The sequence below is a fragment of the Aegilops tauschii genome, chromosome 2 (genome assembly GCF_002575655.3).
Source record: "Aegilops tauschii subsp. strangulata cultivar AL8/78 chromosome 2, Aet v6.0, whole genome shotgun sequence".
Taxonomy (NCBI): Eukaryota; Viridiplantae; Streptophyta; class Magnoliopsida; order Poales; family Poaceae; genus Aegilops; species Aegilops tauschii.
In genome coordinates this window covers 329,753,983-329,770,097 of record NC_053036.3, presented here as the reverse complement: position 1 = coordinate 329,770,097, position 16,115 = coordinate 329,753,983, and positions in this window count along the sequence as shown.

Below are 16,115 nucleotides of genomic sequence, written 5' to 3'. Positions count from 1 at the left end.
GTCAATGACGTTGAGAGGAGCTGTAAAAAGATCAGTCGCCAAAAGTTCATCCTCGATTGGTTATATCGCAGTTCAATCGACAAAGCAAAGACAAGATCACAAAGATTATACCTGGGTTGGAGGTGACCGCATCTTCCATGTCCTCATCCTCATTTTTGTAAGCAGAGGTCCCAGAGGTAGCGGCACTGCTAGTTTCAAGATTCATTCGGTCAAACCAAGGAAAAATAGACAACGCAGAATTCCGGGTAAAACTGAAGACAGGACACTTACGCAGAGGCAACAGGGATGTCGATTTTGATTCTGGGCAGCGCCTTTCGGGTCTTCTATGGTACGACCTTGGATTATTTCGGAGCCTTTTCAGTCGGCGCCGGAGAAGATGTCCGAGGACTCTTTGACGACTGCCCAGTCTAAACGGTTGCCTTGTCGTGGGCGCTTGCGGGATCGTGGGTGAGCTTGGATCGCCTTTCCCTACGGGGAGGTGAGTCGACCTCTTCTTCATCGCTCGGGTCGGAGCTCTCCTCGTCCCCTTCACCATCGGAATGCCACTCGCCGCTCTCGCCTCCGCTCGCCTCCCCCTCCGGATCCTGCTCCTGCTCTCCGTTGGGCATCGAATACATCTCAGTAAGATCCTAGAAGACAACAAGCAAGACAAAAATCAGTCGGTTGATTGCAAACAGTTACATGATAAATCAAGATAACACTCGGCAATTCAGAGTTGGACCTTGTCTGTTTGGTGCGAGTTGTCGAGTGGAGGGACTCTCCTGGCCCCCCTGGGGTTATCTTTGTTGCCAGTGATACCCCTCAACCACTTCTCCACTGTATCCTCGTCGACTTCTTCTGGATGGATCCGAGTGGAATCGTCAATGCCCGAATACATCCACATCTGATGGTCATGGGCTTGAAGCGGCTGAATGCGTCGCCTGAGGAAAACTTCCAACAGATCCATGCCGGTCACGCCATCTCGGGTGAGCTGGACCACTCGCTCGACCAGCACCTTCACCTCTACTTTCTCCCCCGGGGTCACTTTCAGGGCGGAAGGCTTCTCTACTCGAGCCATGGAAAAGGGGAGAATTCCAGTCGACTGACCGGGAGTCGGCTGGTCTTTGCAGTAAAACCAGGTCGACTGCCACCCTCAGACTGACTCGGGTAGGATTATGGCTGGGAAAGAGCTCTTACCCCTCATTTGGATTCCAAGACCCCCACACATCTGGATCACTTTTGTCCTCTCATCACTCGGATTAGCTTTTTTAACCGACAGGGAGCGACACATGAAAATGTGCTTGAAGAGGCCCTAGTGTGGTTGACAACCCGAGAAGTTTTCGCACATGGACACGAAAGCGGCAAGATACAGAATGGTGTTGGGGGGAAATGATGAAGTTGTGCCCCAAAGAAGTTCAAGAAAGCTCGGAAAAAAGGATGGGAGGCAAAGAAAACCTGCGGTCGACGTGGGTGGCGAGGAGGACGCACTCACCATCCTGCGGTCGGGGCTCGGTCTCGTTCGCCGGGAGCCGCGCGGATCCGTGGGGGATCAGCCCCTCCTCGGCTAGATCATCGATGTCGTCCTGGCGAATCGTCGACCGGATCCAATCTCCCTGGATCCAGCCGCGCGGCAGACCGGACCTCGAGGAAGATCCGCCCCGGCTGGACTTCTTCCCCTTCGCCTTCGCCGTCGCCTTCTTCGCACGCTCCAATGCCACCGTCTTCTCCTTCCCCATCGCAGCAGACAGAGCTCGAACGGAGCAGCGGCGCCGGGGCAGGAGCGGATGCGGTGGAGAAAACAAAGAAGGAAGAGAAAGAATGGGAGCACACTGTTCAAAAACCCCGGACCGGCGCCTTATATGAGGTTGCTTCCGAGTGACTGACTTGTGGACCCGGGCGATCTTATCAAATCCCGCAACAGTCACGTGAGCGATACATGGCGAAAAAGGCGACGCGGAAATCGAGGCGGCCCTGCCTTATCCAGCCCGATTGCTGCGGCCTCCTCCGCCCCGCGCGCTTCCCAAAAATTTGAACCCCGCGAGATCCGCGGGCAGCAGAGCAACCTGTCAGATGGAAGATTTTCTCCATATCAACGCTTGAAGCTTTTCAGTAAAAGTTCACTCGACAAAACCAAGAATGGATCAAGGCGGCTGAAAAAGAAGTTGATGTCACCATGTTGATTCATCGATCCCAACCAGACAGTTCCAAAGTGCAAGAGCTGAATCAGAAGTATTTTCAACTCCTTCTCCACTCAAACCCTGAACCATTCGGGGGCTAATGATGAAGCCATGTACCTAGGGTAGGGTCATAGGCCTGACCTAGACACCCTCCCCAAGGGCATCACCCTAAAGACAGAAGCATTCGAAGGGTACCATCATCCACTCGACCAGAGACATTCCACTCGGAAGAATCAATGTCACTCGACCGTCACAGAAACCACTCGACATACAGAAGATCTAAAGTCACTCTACGCAGCAACGGTCGGGCGTTTACTCATAGACTTAATTACCATTTATAACACTTTATTGCGGACGTACCTGTAATGCTTACTCTTTATGAACATTGAACCCTGTGTAACGGAGGGGAGCTGGGGTCCTGGCACACTCTATATAAGTCACCCCCCTCCTCTGGGACAAGGGTTCACACCCCTGTAAACACACACATACATAATCCAGTCGACTGCCTCCGGGCTCCGAGACGTAGGGTTGTTACTTCTTCCGAGAAGGGCCTAAACTCGTAAAACTCGTGTGTACAACTTCGCCATAGCTCGGATCTTGCCTCTCCATACTTACCCCCTATTCTACTGTCAGTCTTAGTACTACGACAGCGCCAACCCATCCAGATCAGCGACGGCGACGGCCGGGCACTCCGGCCTTGCTCCGGGCGCGACGAGAGCTCAGGGGCACATAGCTGTCGTCGCTCGTCTCGGAGTCTCGTAGGGCTCAGGAGAATCGCTGGACTCCCAAGTGTTGCCGCTGCCGCCAGAGGGACTGCTGGCGGGGCAGTCCTGGTGGCCCTGTCCGGGGCAGCACTCCAAGCGGCGGCCTTCCGCGTCGAAGACCATGAAGAACATCATGGAGGCATCGTCATACCTGAAGTGGATGGCGAGGGCGCCTTCTGTGCGGCAAACCCTGGCGACCTTGCCCCAGCCGCGGGTCATGAAGATCTTGCCCGGGGAGACAGCTTCTACCTTCGCTCCGGTCGCCGGTGCATCGCAGTTGGCGTGGTGCAGCCATAGTTTAAGGGGCCCCCTCGGCGGCATCTCGGCGGAGAAGAACCGGGGAGGCGGATCCAAGTGCGCGGAGGCATCGCCGCCCACAGCACGAGCTCACGCGAGGAGTCCATGGCGTGGACCCCTGGGGCGACGCAGCGCGCCACTGCGGCGCGGCAACCACGGCCGCAGCATGGGCGGCGCCGATCGCCACCTCTTCCTCCTGAGCCCTCAGCCTGGGCGTATAAAGGCAGCAAATACCCGGGAGGTGGCCGCTCGTACCAAGGCCTTGTCACCTCCTGCCTTGCGACTACATCACGGTGATGGACCGGCCCCTTCTTCGGCGAAAGCGACCCGGGCTCGTCGCGGGGAGTTTTCCCTTCTCTGCGGCCAAGAATCTTTGGATTGGCGCCATGGATGTCGCTGCTGGCGATGGAGCGAGGAAGAAGAAGTGAGAGGAGCAGGAAGGGATGAGCGACGGGGGATTCGCCCCCTCCTCATTTATAGCGAGGGAAGGCCAACCGGCGACCCCCATGATCACAGGTAATGATGATATTTCTTTGCATGCAGCAGGGACTCGTCAAGTCAGGCAGTTGCCGAGGCGGCGTGGGGAAGCAGAGACGCCCACGTCCAATCAATCGCTACGCGTCAACCAAGGCCGCAGGCTGTTGGGGCTCGCGGCGCTCCGCACTTGCCCTTTGGCTTCGCCTCGAAGCCAAGCCCGAGCGCGCCTTGGGCCCGGGGGCTACTGTCAGCGTTCTGGGAATGAGGGTCCCCAGACTTGCCTACCTGCGGCCCATGGCGTGGCTCCACCAGCGGGCCCGTACGGCCTATCTTGATCAGCGTGCACTCAAGACGCTCGCGAGAGGACAAGCCTCGCGAGGCGGACGACGCAAGACCTCCTCGGGAGCGGCCTCACCAGGCTGGCTCGCGAGGAGCGGAGAGATCAAGGCAGGGTGAACCTCGCGAGGTTCCAATGACGCAAGCAACGACAACCGCAACCAGGCGAGCGCCCGCGCGCGCAGTGTCCTTGTTCCCTCTTTGGTGCTAAAAGGGCAAGCGCAGGTGCGGAGTCCCGATGCATCAGGCAAAGGTTTCCATATCGGTGCAATGAGACCAAGACCAGCAGGACAGCAGGACGGAGGTCACTGTGGAGCCCAATACGGCATCACCACCAGAGCCGTTGGCAGGCGAAGACCGCTTTTGTCAGGATAAGCTGTACTAGTTGTTCCCCTTCAAAATTGGCCGTTGTGGGATCCCTTCTCGCTCAATATTTGGGAATAGGACCCGGGCCCCTATAAATAGGACTAGCCACCACAGAAGAGGGGGACGAACCCTTCTCCAGCTCACCAGCACAAGAACACCTCGCCTCAGGAGGCTGTTCTTCCCCTTGTATTGCTCATCCTCAGCCCAAGAGGCAATCCACCCCATACACTGGAGTAGGGTATTACACCACATCGGTGGCCCGAACCAGTATAAATCTTGTGTCTCTGTATTCTTTGGGTTCGGCGAGTTAGTCCGCTAGATCGTGGAGTGCGAGAGCTTGTGAGAGAAGAGATCTTCGCGTGCACCCTAGTGTTCGAACCTTGAGGGTTTTGCCGGAACCCGTGATCCGACAACTGCAGAGAAAACAATTTGCCACGTGCACCCTACACTTTTGTTCCAGCTCCACTCAATGATTCTTTTCCTCTACCAGCATCATATTCTATATGCTGCTTTGCTCTGTGACTCAAGGACCAAACCTATTTTGACTCACACTCCAGAAGATCCCTTCTTGGAAATTGATGTCAAAGGGGGAGAGAGAGATCACATCAAAGCTTAATCACTTCAAAAGGGGAGAGAGTACTTCAAAAGGGAGAGAGATAATCACATCAAAGGCCCCAGATGCTTGGTGTTCAAGAGGAGAGAAGACACATGTCTTTAAGAGGGGAAAGACATGATAGTCTAGGTTATGTTTCTGTGATCTGATCTGCTTTTGCTCTGATTTTGTTTCCCTATTTTCTCCCATTATCCAATATAAGATTCAGGGGGAGAAAGACTGCTAGGGAAGGAAATCCAAGATCACATTGAGTCCATAGGAAAGCCAATACTATTAAAAGGGGATGAGGTGTTGCTTAATGGCTTGCTTGCTGAAAGTGCTTATTGAGATGCTCCAAAACCCTCAACCACTTTTCTCATATCCACATATGTCCCAAACCAAAAGTCAAACTCGGCCCCACCGAAACTTTCTATCCGGCGCCACCGAGTTCACTTGACATAGCCACTGCCACAAACCCTAGTCACTTCGGTCTCACCGATGGGATCTCGGTCTCACCGAGATGGGCTTGCAAATTCTCTGTTGCCTGTTGCAATAATTTTGGTCTTACCGAGATTTGTAATCGATCTCACCGAGTTTGCGTGACCAGCTCTCTGGTTAGCTTATTACCAAAATCGGTCCCACCGAGTTTGTTTAATCGGTCAAACCGAGATGAGGTTTTACCCTAACCCTAGCACATCGGTCCCACCGAGTTGATCATATCGGTCCCACCGAAATGCCTATGGTCACATTATGAACTAAATCAGTCCGACCGAGTTTCCTGATTCGGTCCCATCGAGTTTGGTGATTTGTGTGTAACGGTTAGATTTTGTGTGGAGGCTATATATACCCCTCCACCAACTCTTCAATCGTGAGGAGAGCCATCATAACATGCCTACACTTCCAGCATACATTTTCTGAGAGAGAACCACCTTCTCATGTGTTGAGGTTAAGATATTCCATTCCAACCACATAAATCTTGATCTCTAGCCTTCTCCAACTTGCTTTCCACTCAAATCATCTTTCCACCAAATCCAAATCTATGAGAGAGAGAGTTGAGTGTTAGGGAGACTATCATTTGAAGCACAAGAGCAAGGAGTTCATCATCAACACACCATCTATTACCTTTTGGAGAGTGGTGTCTCCTAGATTGGTTAGGTGTCACTTGGGAGCCTCCGTCAAGACTGTGGAGTTGAACCAAGGAGTTTGTACGGGCAAGGAGATCGCCTACTTCATGAAGATCTACCCTAGTGAGGCAAGTCCTTCGTGGGCGATGGCCATGGTGGGATAGACAAGGTTGCTTCTTCGTGGACCCTTCATGGGTGGAGCCCTCCGTGGACTCGCGCAACCGTTACCCTTCGTGGGTTGAAGTCTCCATCAACGTGGATGTACGATAGCACCACCTATCGGAACCACGCCAAAAATCTCTGTCTCCAATTGCGTTTGCACACTCTAATCCCATCCCTTTACATTCTTGCAAATTGCATGCTTTACTTTCCGCTTCTCATATACTCTTGTCATGCATGCTTGATATGTATTGTGAATGTTTAAACTTGTGCTAAAACTCCACCTCAACTTAAAGAAATTAAAAATTGCCACTTTTCTTGCTAAGAGTCTATTCACCCCCTTTAGACACCTCTTCTCGACCCTTTCAGGTTCCTCTTGCACCAAGATAAAGATCTGCATGACGCTTTTCCTTCATTATCCGACCGGAGTAGCGGGTTCCGGAAGGTTCCGCTGGCGAACTCCCATGGACGTGTTATGCCTGGAGATTGCTGGATCGGGTGGGATTCGGTCATGCCCATTGCTTCTCCATTAAGGAGCAAGCGGCGTGAAGCTCTGCTATCTGTTTCCGTTAGGAGATATGTTTAGCTCCATCGTGAAAAATCAGAGGCGGAGAATTTCATGGAAGCCGAGATTGGAGGACTAGTAATGTTGATTGGAGCCTATGGTGTTGAGGAACTTGCTTGGAGTTTCGAGATTCGTAGCAGTGGTATGTAAGTGGGGGTGACAACATAAGTGAAGTTCAAAGTCTTGCCTTTCAGGGTGAAAATCCAAGGTCTGGCCTTAATTGGTTGTGCCGAATACCACGTCAAGTGTGATTTTTCCCGCGCATCGCGCCTCCCGACTGGGAATGATTCCTCAGAAAGTTGTGCTACTTTGCTTCATACGGCTCCTGTCTATTTCCATTTTGTGGAGTGTGTCCTCGTAAATGAGGTTTAGTCCGCCGCCGCCGTCCATGAGGACCTTAGTAAGTCGAAACCCGTCCACGATGGGACTGAGGACTAATGCGGCTGGCACTCGGACTGTCCTGTACTTTGGCTCGTCACCGGCATTAAATGTTATAGCCGTGTCGTTCCAAGGGTTTATTGTAGTGATTTGGCAGACTTCGGCGAGGTCACGAACTGCTCTTTTGCACTTGTTGTTTGAAGGAATGTCTCGAAGACCGTCAATACTCTTGTGTCGTCGTTTTCTGGAGGGTGCTGTTCTGGGGCGTCCTTGATAAGGATGTCCTCGCCGCTCTTGGCTACCTGCCGAAGTATCCAACAAGCTCTAAGGTTGCGGGTTGCCACGGTATCTGGCGTCGCGTGTATTTTGCATGGGCCATAGATCCATCCCTCCAGAACAGTGCCGTGTCGCATAATGGGTTTGTGTTTCTTGACTGTTGGACCGCGCGTGCCATGGGGTGCACCCTCTTCGCCTGTAGGAGGAGTTTAGTTGGGACCGACGGTTCCCAGCAAGCTGCCTGAGTTTTCCAGGCACTTTCCATCATGTTGTACTTCTGTACGATAGTTGTTAAGTCAGCAAACTTTAATATGCGGCAGCGATTGATGGCGTTGAGGATTCCTTCGTCCGCGCAATTATTGAGGAACGCTGATATCGCGTCCTCGTCGCGGCAATCTTTTACCCTGTCTTTGACAAGGAGGAATCTGGCCCAAAAGTGGTGAACCGTTTCCTGAGACTGCTGTTTTATGCTCATGAGGGCGTCTATGTCCGGGTGGGTGGGTGGAATTAAATCCGGACTCTGACCTGAACAATTATCCGGAGTCTGAAGACCTTCCAGACTCAACAGTCCGGGCTCCGGAATATCTTCTGATTGTTTAGGACTGTCGTCCGATTCTATGTTCGGAGGGCTGGTCGCATCCTTTTGCTGGTGAGTATCCGGCTCTTCCTGATCGGCGATCCGAACATAGTCCTTCTTCGATATCAAAGAAGACTCGCCATCCTGCTCCTCGACTACCGCTATCTGGTGGGTGACCGGTGGAGTTTTGATTTCTCCTTGATCGGTTTTAGGCCCGATCCAATCGTAATTTGTGGCGATTCCCAAAGCGGCGATGCGATCTAGGAGTTCGTTCAAGGATGAGAACTCTGCCGGATCCATCTGCTTGGAGTGTTGGGAGTTGATGCGAAGGGGGTTTTCGATGGCCCGAGAGGTCATCGTCGACTCAACGGCCGAACGAGCGATCATAGTAAAGCCGCCCAGCCGGAGGATTTGGCCTGGGGCCAGAACTCCCCCGGAGGTGATGTTGTCTTTAAGGACGAGGCGAGCCATCGAGCCTTTCGTCGACGTCACAGTGGAACTCTCAATGAAAGCACCAATGTCAGTGTCAAAACCGGCGGATCTCGGGTAGGGGGTCCCGAACTGTGCGTCTAGGATCGATGGTTGCAGGAGACGGGGGACACGATGTTTACCCAGGTTCGGGCCCTCTCTATGGAGGTAATACCCTACTTCCTGCTTGATTGATCTTGATGAATATGAGTGTTACAAGAGTTGATCTACCACAAGATCGTAATGGCTAAACCCTAGAAGTCTAGCCTGTATGACTATGGTAATGAGTATATGCTTTCCGGACTACACCCTCCGGTTTATATAGACACCGGGGGGATCTAGGGTTACATGGAGTCGGTTACATAAGAAGGAATCTTCATAGTTGATCGCCAAGCTTGCCTTCCATGCCAAGGAGAGCCCAATCCGGACACGGGTAGAGTCTTCGGCCTTCATGTCTTCACAGCCCACCAGTCCGGCCCATGGATAACAGGACGGACGCCCGAGGACCCCTTAGTCCAGGACTCCCTCACCTGGCAATGGTCTTGTTGAAGGCATTGTTTTGAGAGCGAGGATTATCTCCGGGGTGAAAACCCAAGATCTATGATCGGGCGACGACGGCGTTGGTTTTGGAGAACCTAGACATTAGGTGTTGTCTTGGTTGTGGTTGTGCTGCCGCAAGGCCTGGAACACTGTAGTAGGACTTTCTTTTTTAGTCTCTTCTTCTATTTTTGGTTGTGCGCATCCGTCGTGTCATTAGGGCATTGAGTTGTTGCAGAGGTTGGGTGTAATTGGTATCTTCACGATATTAATATATACTCTTTATCGGAAGAGCTTCTCACCCCAAGCAACGTACCCGCATCCTCTCACTGCGCCACTGCGACAAGACCTTCTTGGGCGAGAGGGCCATGGCAGAGGCGGCCTTCCAGCACTTCTCGGCGATCATCGGCTCCGCGGACGTGCGCGACTACTTGCTGGATCTTGACACCATCGACCCAAGATCTTTCGACCTCTCCTCCCTCGATCAGCCATTCACCAAGGAAGAGGTCTGGAACGCCTTCAAGCAGCTCCCTACTGGTAAATCACCGGGGCCCGGCGGGTTCTCCATTGGGTTCCTTCGTACCTGTTGGGACGTGGTCAAGAGCGACTTCTTGGACACCTTCGCCAAGTTCTATCGCATGGATGGGAGAGGCTTTCAGTGCCTCAATGAGGCGTTCGTCACCCTACTCCCAAAGCACGCCGATGCCGCTTCCCTTGGTGACTATAGACGGATCAATCTTATACATCCCATGGCCAAGCTAGTCGCGAAGGTCCTCTCCATTAGGTTTGTGCCAAGGCTAAATGAGCTAGTTTCCTCGATCCAAAGCGCTTTCATATCCGGCAGGTGCATCCACGACAACTTCATGCTTGTCCAACAAATGGCTAGACACCTACACCGATCCAAGATGAACTGTGTCCTCCTCAAGCTTGACATCGCGAGCGCCTTCGACATCATTTCATGGCCCTTCCTCCTTGAGGTCTTGCGTCACCTGGACTTCGGCAAGCAAGGTGTGAGTGGATCTCAATCCTCCTCTCTACCGCTTCCACGCGTGTCCTCATCAACGGTGTCCCCGGCCCTAACATCATCCACGCGAAAGGGCTCCGCCAGGGCGACCCGGTGTCTCCCATGCTCTTCACCATGGTTATTGACGCGCTGAACTCGCTTATGCTTCATGCCATGACGACGGCTATCCTGCGACGGCTCACCCCCAACCTCATCGCCCCAAGCGTGTCTCTCTACGCTAGCGACGTCGCCATCTTTTGCCACCCGAGCATGGGCCAGTTGCTCGCGGTGCGGGCAATCCTCCATGTCTTTGGGCATGCGTCTGGGATCCACACCAACTTCGCCAAGTGCACCACCACCCCAATCCATTGCAGCGATGACGAGACCGCGGATGTTGTGGCGGTGCTTGCATGCACTCTGTCCCAGTTCCCCATCCCCTACCTCGGATTGCCACTCTCAGTGCACAAGGTGCCTGCGTCGGCCTTGTAGCCCTTGGTGGACCGCATTGTGAAGAAGTTTTCCATGTGGCGCGCGTCCATGCTCTCCAAGGGTGAGGGTCTAGCTCTCGTCCGACATGTGCTTTCTGCGACGCCTACACATCTCCTCATGGCCATGGTTATCTGCCAACCAGTGCTTAAGCACATCAACCGCATCATCCGCGACTTCCTCTGGCACGGTCGATGCAATGCCAACGGCGGCCGCTATCTTGTCAACTGGCAACGTGTGTGCCGACCACTAGAGTATGGCGGCCTAGGCATCTTGGACTTATGTTGTTTCGGCATCGCGCTACGTACGTGTTGGCAATGGCTAAAGCGCACTGACTCTTCTCGCCCTTAGATACACCTTCAACTACCTAATGATCCGGATGCTCGCACCATCTTCCGAGCATCCACATCATGGTGCGTTGGGAACAGTCGCTCCTGCCCTTTTTGGGAGGACCACTGGCTAGGCGGCCAGTCCATTGCGGACCTCATGCCGACCATCACTTCCTTGGTTCCCCGCAGACGGCTTAGGACGTGTACTGTGGCCGAGGGGCTAGACCAATGTGCATGGATTAGTCACATCCAGGGTGCTCTGATGCCGCTAGCCATGGTCGAGTACATCGAGCTTTGGCGCCGCCTTCAATGCACTGCCCTCTAGGACCAGCCAAACCTTCTTCGCTGGCGCTGGATGGAGAGCGGGTCCTACTCCGTGAAATCTTGCTACTCGGCACTCTTCGCTAGGTCTATCCGTGCGCCGCATTGGCAACTAACTTGGCAGAGCTGGGCCCCTCTCCGTATTAAGTTCTTCACCTGGCTGGCGTTCCAGGATAGATGCGGGACCGATGCTCGCCTAGCTCGGACGGCCTCCTGCATCATGCTCTATGCCTCTTTTCTGACTAGGATATTGAGACCATGGAGCACCTTCTAGTCGCCTGTCCATTATCGCATTAGGTTTGGCATGACTGCTTCAATTGGTGCTACCCCCAGGCACTTGCGCTGGTGCCCAACGACCACTTCTTAGGCTAGTGGCACGCCAGGACGTCAAGCGCACCGGAAAGGCATATCCTCACTCATACTCTTGGCGGCCAGGCTCAGTTGGAAGCATCGAAATTCTTGCGTCTTCGACAGCGCCACTCCCTCTGCCTCCTAGCTACTCCATGACATCAAGGAGGAGGCACGCTCCTCGGCCAAGGCAGGGGCCACCGGTCTGGCCGCCATTACATCGTAGGAAATCCAGGGTTGCATGTGGCTGAGCAAACCCATTTCTATCATGCTCGCGCTAGGACCTTCGCCATTCCTTTGTATGTAGTGCCCTAGTGCTCCCACCCAACTTCTCTTTTAACATTGCTTTGCACCCCTATTAATGAATGATACGCAAACTTTGCATATTCGGAAAAGACATATTACATCTACACTACTATGGCACTACTCTGGAAATTCGAAAATGCTCATCAGATCATAGTTTGAACATGATTTGTAATTTTCAAAATATTAGACAAAAATCATGCATGTTGAGAGTGGGTTCAAGTATGCACGTATACAGTTTAGACCTGAAACATAATTGTATGTGACCTGATTGTTTAAACTTAAAACTTAAAAATAATTGCACAGGTCGCATATGGTGATAGTAATAACGCCTTTCCTGGTGTCTCCTCTCCTGATGAGATATATGGTGGCTTAGTGTCGAGATTGCTTTCGGCCTGGGGTGCCTTCGTGATGTCAAAGCCTTCATGCATGAAAGATTGTCGGTTTGACATCACGAAGGCACCCCAATATGACCTAGTATTGTCATATTGCTGCTCAACTCGGTCTAGCTTGGTTGTTGGTGACACACCACATATGGAAATGCTCCAAATTGAGAGTTGATTATGAAGAACCATCGATTCCCCCTTTTCTCTATCAGGTCGGCAAAAAATACAAAAACAGAATTATTAGGCAACTTAAGGGATAATCAAAGAGAAATTCTTGAGAAAATCAACATTAAACTTAGTAAATAATGGGCATGAAATACGCTCATCGTTGCCCTAGAGCGTAATTAAAGAATTAGGAATGAACTTAATTAAACTTCATAATAAATAAAAGTGTTTTCAACATATCATGAACTAATTATCTGATGATACTTTCTGGTTCGCAACATTCTCATGTGTTTCTCAAAGTATTATTTAATATTCTCCAGTCTAGTTGTGGAGCTTGTGAAAGTGCATAGAGACGCTAAGATACTTAAAGAGAAATGATCCAACTCCACAACCAAACGGGTGTGTACGATGTCATGCTATCCACCCTTTCTAAAATTATGAATTTCAACTTTTGCCAAAGCTACTCCCTCTGTAATTTGAACTAAAACCACTGCACTTATTATGAATTCGAACTAAAACCACTGCACTTACTATGAAACGGGCGGAGTACTTTTTAGTCATGTTTTAGTTATGATAGATGCTCAAAACACTCCAAGTGAGTTTTAAATTAGCACTTTTCTCCAATTCATGTCCACAAAGAAGATCCATTGCACCATGTGTCGGATCAAACCACTAACTGTCCCCTCCTCTTTAGCCTCGATATCTATTAATGTGTAGAGCGATACGTAAGCCACAATATTAAATACATTAGAGAATCAATAGCCCCCTTGTCGACTCCATTTTTTTGGAAGAAAAAACCCACAACACTATTAAATTCTAGGCCTACATTGCCCATCTGAAAAAATTATCCACCCACACCACATAGGACAAATCCACTCACAAGACTTGGCAGAGGAAAACCAACACACTTTATCATTCGTAAATGCAAATCTAGATATCACTCCATCCCTTTTTTTTCTTGTGGAGCTCATGATGGTTTCATGTAAAATGAAAATTCTATCTGTGATACAGAGACCCAACGAAAGGGATATGTTTATGTTGGTTAAATGACATCAAGCACCACCTAGGATATGCATTTTACACCTACTTACGATGAAATATTAAAACTCACAATGAATAAGCAAATTGGTTTGAATTGTTGAATTTTGGATGGCTTCGGGCCCTTCGGGAGAATAGTGATGGCTCCAAAATGTGAACTGGGGTGGAAGAATTGCCTTATGAAAGTAGGGAAAGAGAACCAGGATATAACCCTTTATCAATTCCAAAAGGTCTAGTAAAACTAAGTTGCAAAGCCGGTCATACAAGGAGACTTATTGCGCCTCATTTGGAAAATGGCATCCTTAATCTCTAGTTTCCGTGAATTCGGTAGAAACAACATCATATGCTTGGGAGGAGACTGGAGGAATGCCCTGCCTTCTTAACTCATCTAGGAAAACTTGTCCTTCATCATGCGCCACAAACTAGCCACTATAGTGAAGGAAATATGCCCTAGAGGCAATAATAAAGTTATTATTTATTTCCTTATTTCATGATAAATGTTTATTATTCATGCTAGAATTGTATTAACCGAAAACTTAGTACATGTGTGAATACATAGACAAAACATAAGTGTCCCTAGTATGCCTCTACTCGACTAGCTCGTTCATCAAAGATGGTTATGTTTCCTATCCATAGACATGTGTTGTCATTTGATGAACGGGATCACATCATTAGGAGAATGATGTGATGGACAAGACCCATTCGTTAGCTTAGCATTATGATCGTTAGAGTTTCATTGCTACTGCTTTCTTCATGACTTATACATGTTCCTCTGACTATGAGATTATGCAACTCCCGAATACCGGAGGAACACCTTGTGTGCTATCAAAGGTCACAACGTAACTGGGTGATTATAAAGATGCTCTACAGGTGTCTCCAAAGGTGTTTGTTGGGTTGGCATAGATCGAGATTAGGATTTGTCACTCCGATTGTCGGAGAGGTATCTCTGGGCCCTCTCTGTAATGCACATCACTATAAGCCTTGCAAGCAATGTGACTAATGAGTTAGTTGCGGGATGATGCATTACGGAATGAGTAAAGAGACTTGCCCATAACGAGATTGAACTAGGTATGGTGATACCGACAATCGAATCTCGGGCAAGTAACATACCGATGACAAAGGGAACAATGTATGTTGTTATGCGGTTTGACCGATAAAGATCTCCATAGAATATGTAGGAGCCAATATGAGCATCCAGGTTCCGCTATTGTTTATTGACCGGAGATGTGTCTCGGTCATGTCTACATAGTTCTCGAACCCGTAGGGTCCGCACGCTTAACGTTCGATGAGTATTATGAGTTATGTGATTTGCTGACCGAAGTTTATTCGGAGTCCCGGATGAGATCACAGACATGACGAGGAGTCTCGAAATTGTCGAGAGGTAAAGATTCATATATTGGAAGGTTTCATTCGGACATTGGAATGGTTCGAGTGATTCGGGCATTTTTCCGGAGTACCGGGAGGTTACCGGAACCCCCCGGGGAAAGATATGGGCCTTATGGGCCATAGGAGGGAGGCTAACCAGCCCACAAGGGGCTGGTGCGCCCTCCACAAGGGAGGAGGCCGAATTGGACTTGGGAAGGGGGCGCCAACCCCCTTTCCTTCTCCTACACCCTCTCCTTCCCCCTTTCTCCCTCCGGAAGAAGGAAAAAAGGGTTGGGGCCGAATCCTACTAGGACCGGAGTCCTAGTAGGACTCCCCTCTCCCTTGCGCGCCCCTTGTTGGTCGGCCTCCTCCTCCCCTCCTTTATATACGGGGGAAGGGGGGCACCCCAAAGACACAACAGACAATTGTCTTAGCCGTGTGCGGTGCCCCCCTCCATAGAAACACACCTCGGTAATATCCTCGTAGTGCTTAGGCGAAGCCCTGCACCGGTAACTTCATCAACACCGTCACCACGCCGTCGTGCTAATGGAACTCTCCCTCGGCCTCAGCTGGATCTAGAGTTCGAGGGACGTCACCGAGCTGAACGTGTGCAGATCACGGAGGTGTCGTGCGTTCGATACTTGATCGGTTGGATCGCGAAGACGTTCGACTACATCAACCACGTTACTTAACGCTTCCACTTTCGGCCTACGAGGGTACGTGGACACACTCTCCCCGCTCGTTGCTATGCTTCTCTGCTACCTCTTGAGCACTACCTCGTTGGGTTTCCCTTGAAGAGGAAAGGGTGATGCAGCAAAGTAGCGTAAGTATTTCCCTCAGTTTTTGAGAACCAAGGTATCAATCCAGTAGGAGGCCAAGCACGAGTCCCTCGCACCTACACAAACAAATAAATCCTCGCAACCAACGCGATAAGGAGTTGTCAATCCCTACACGGTCACTTACGAGAGTGAGATCTGATAGATATGATAAGATAATATTTTTGGTATTTTTATGATAAAGATGCAAAGTAAAGAAAACAAAAATAAAAATGGCGCTAGAAATAGCTTGTTGTCGGAAGATTAATATGATGGAAAATAGACCCGGGGGCCATAGGTTTCACTAGTGGCTTCTCTCAGGAGCATAAGTATTTACGGTGGGTGAACAAAGTACTGTTGAGCAATTGACAGAATTGAGCATAGTTATGAGAATATGTAGGTATGATCATGTATATAGGCATCACGTCCGAGACAAGTAGACCAACTCCTGCCTGCATCTACTACTATTACTCCACACATCGAC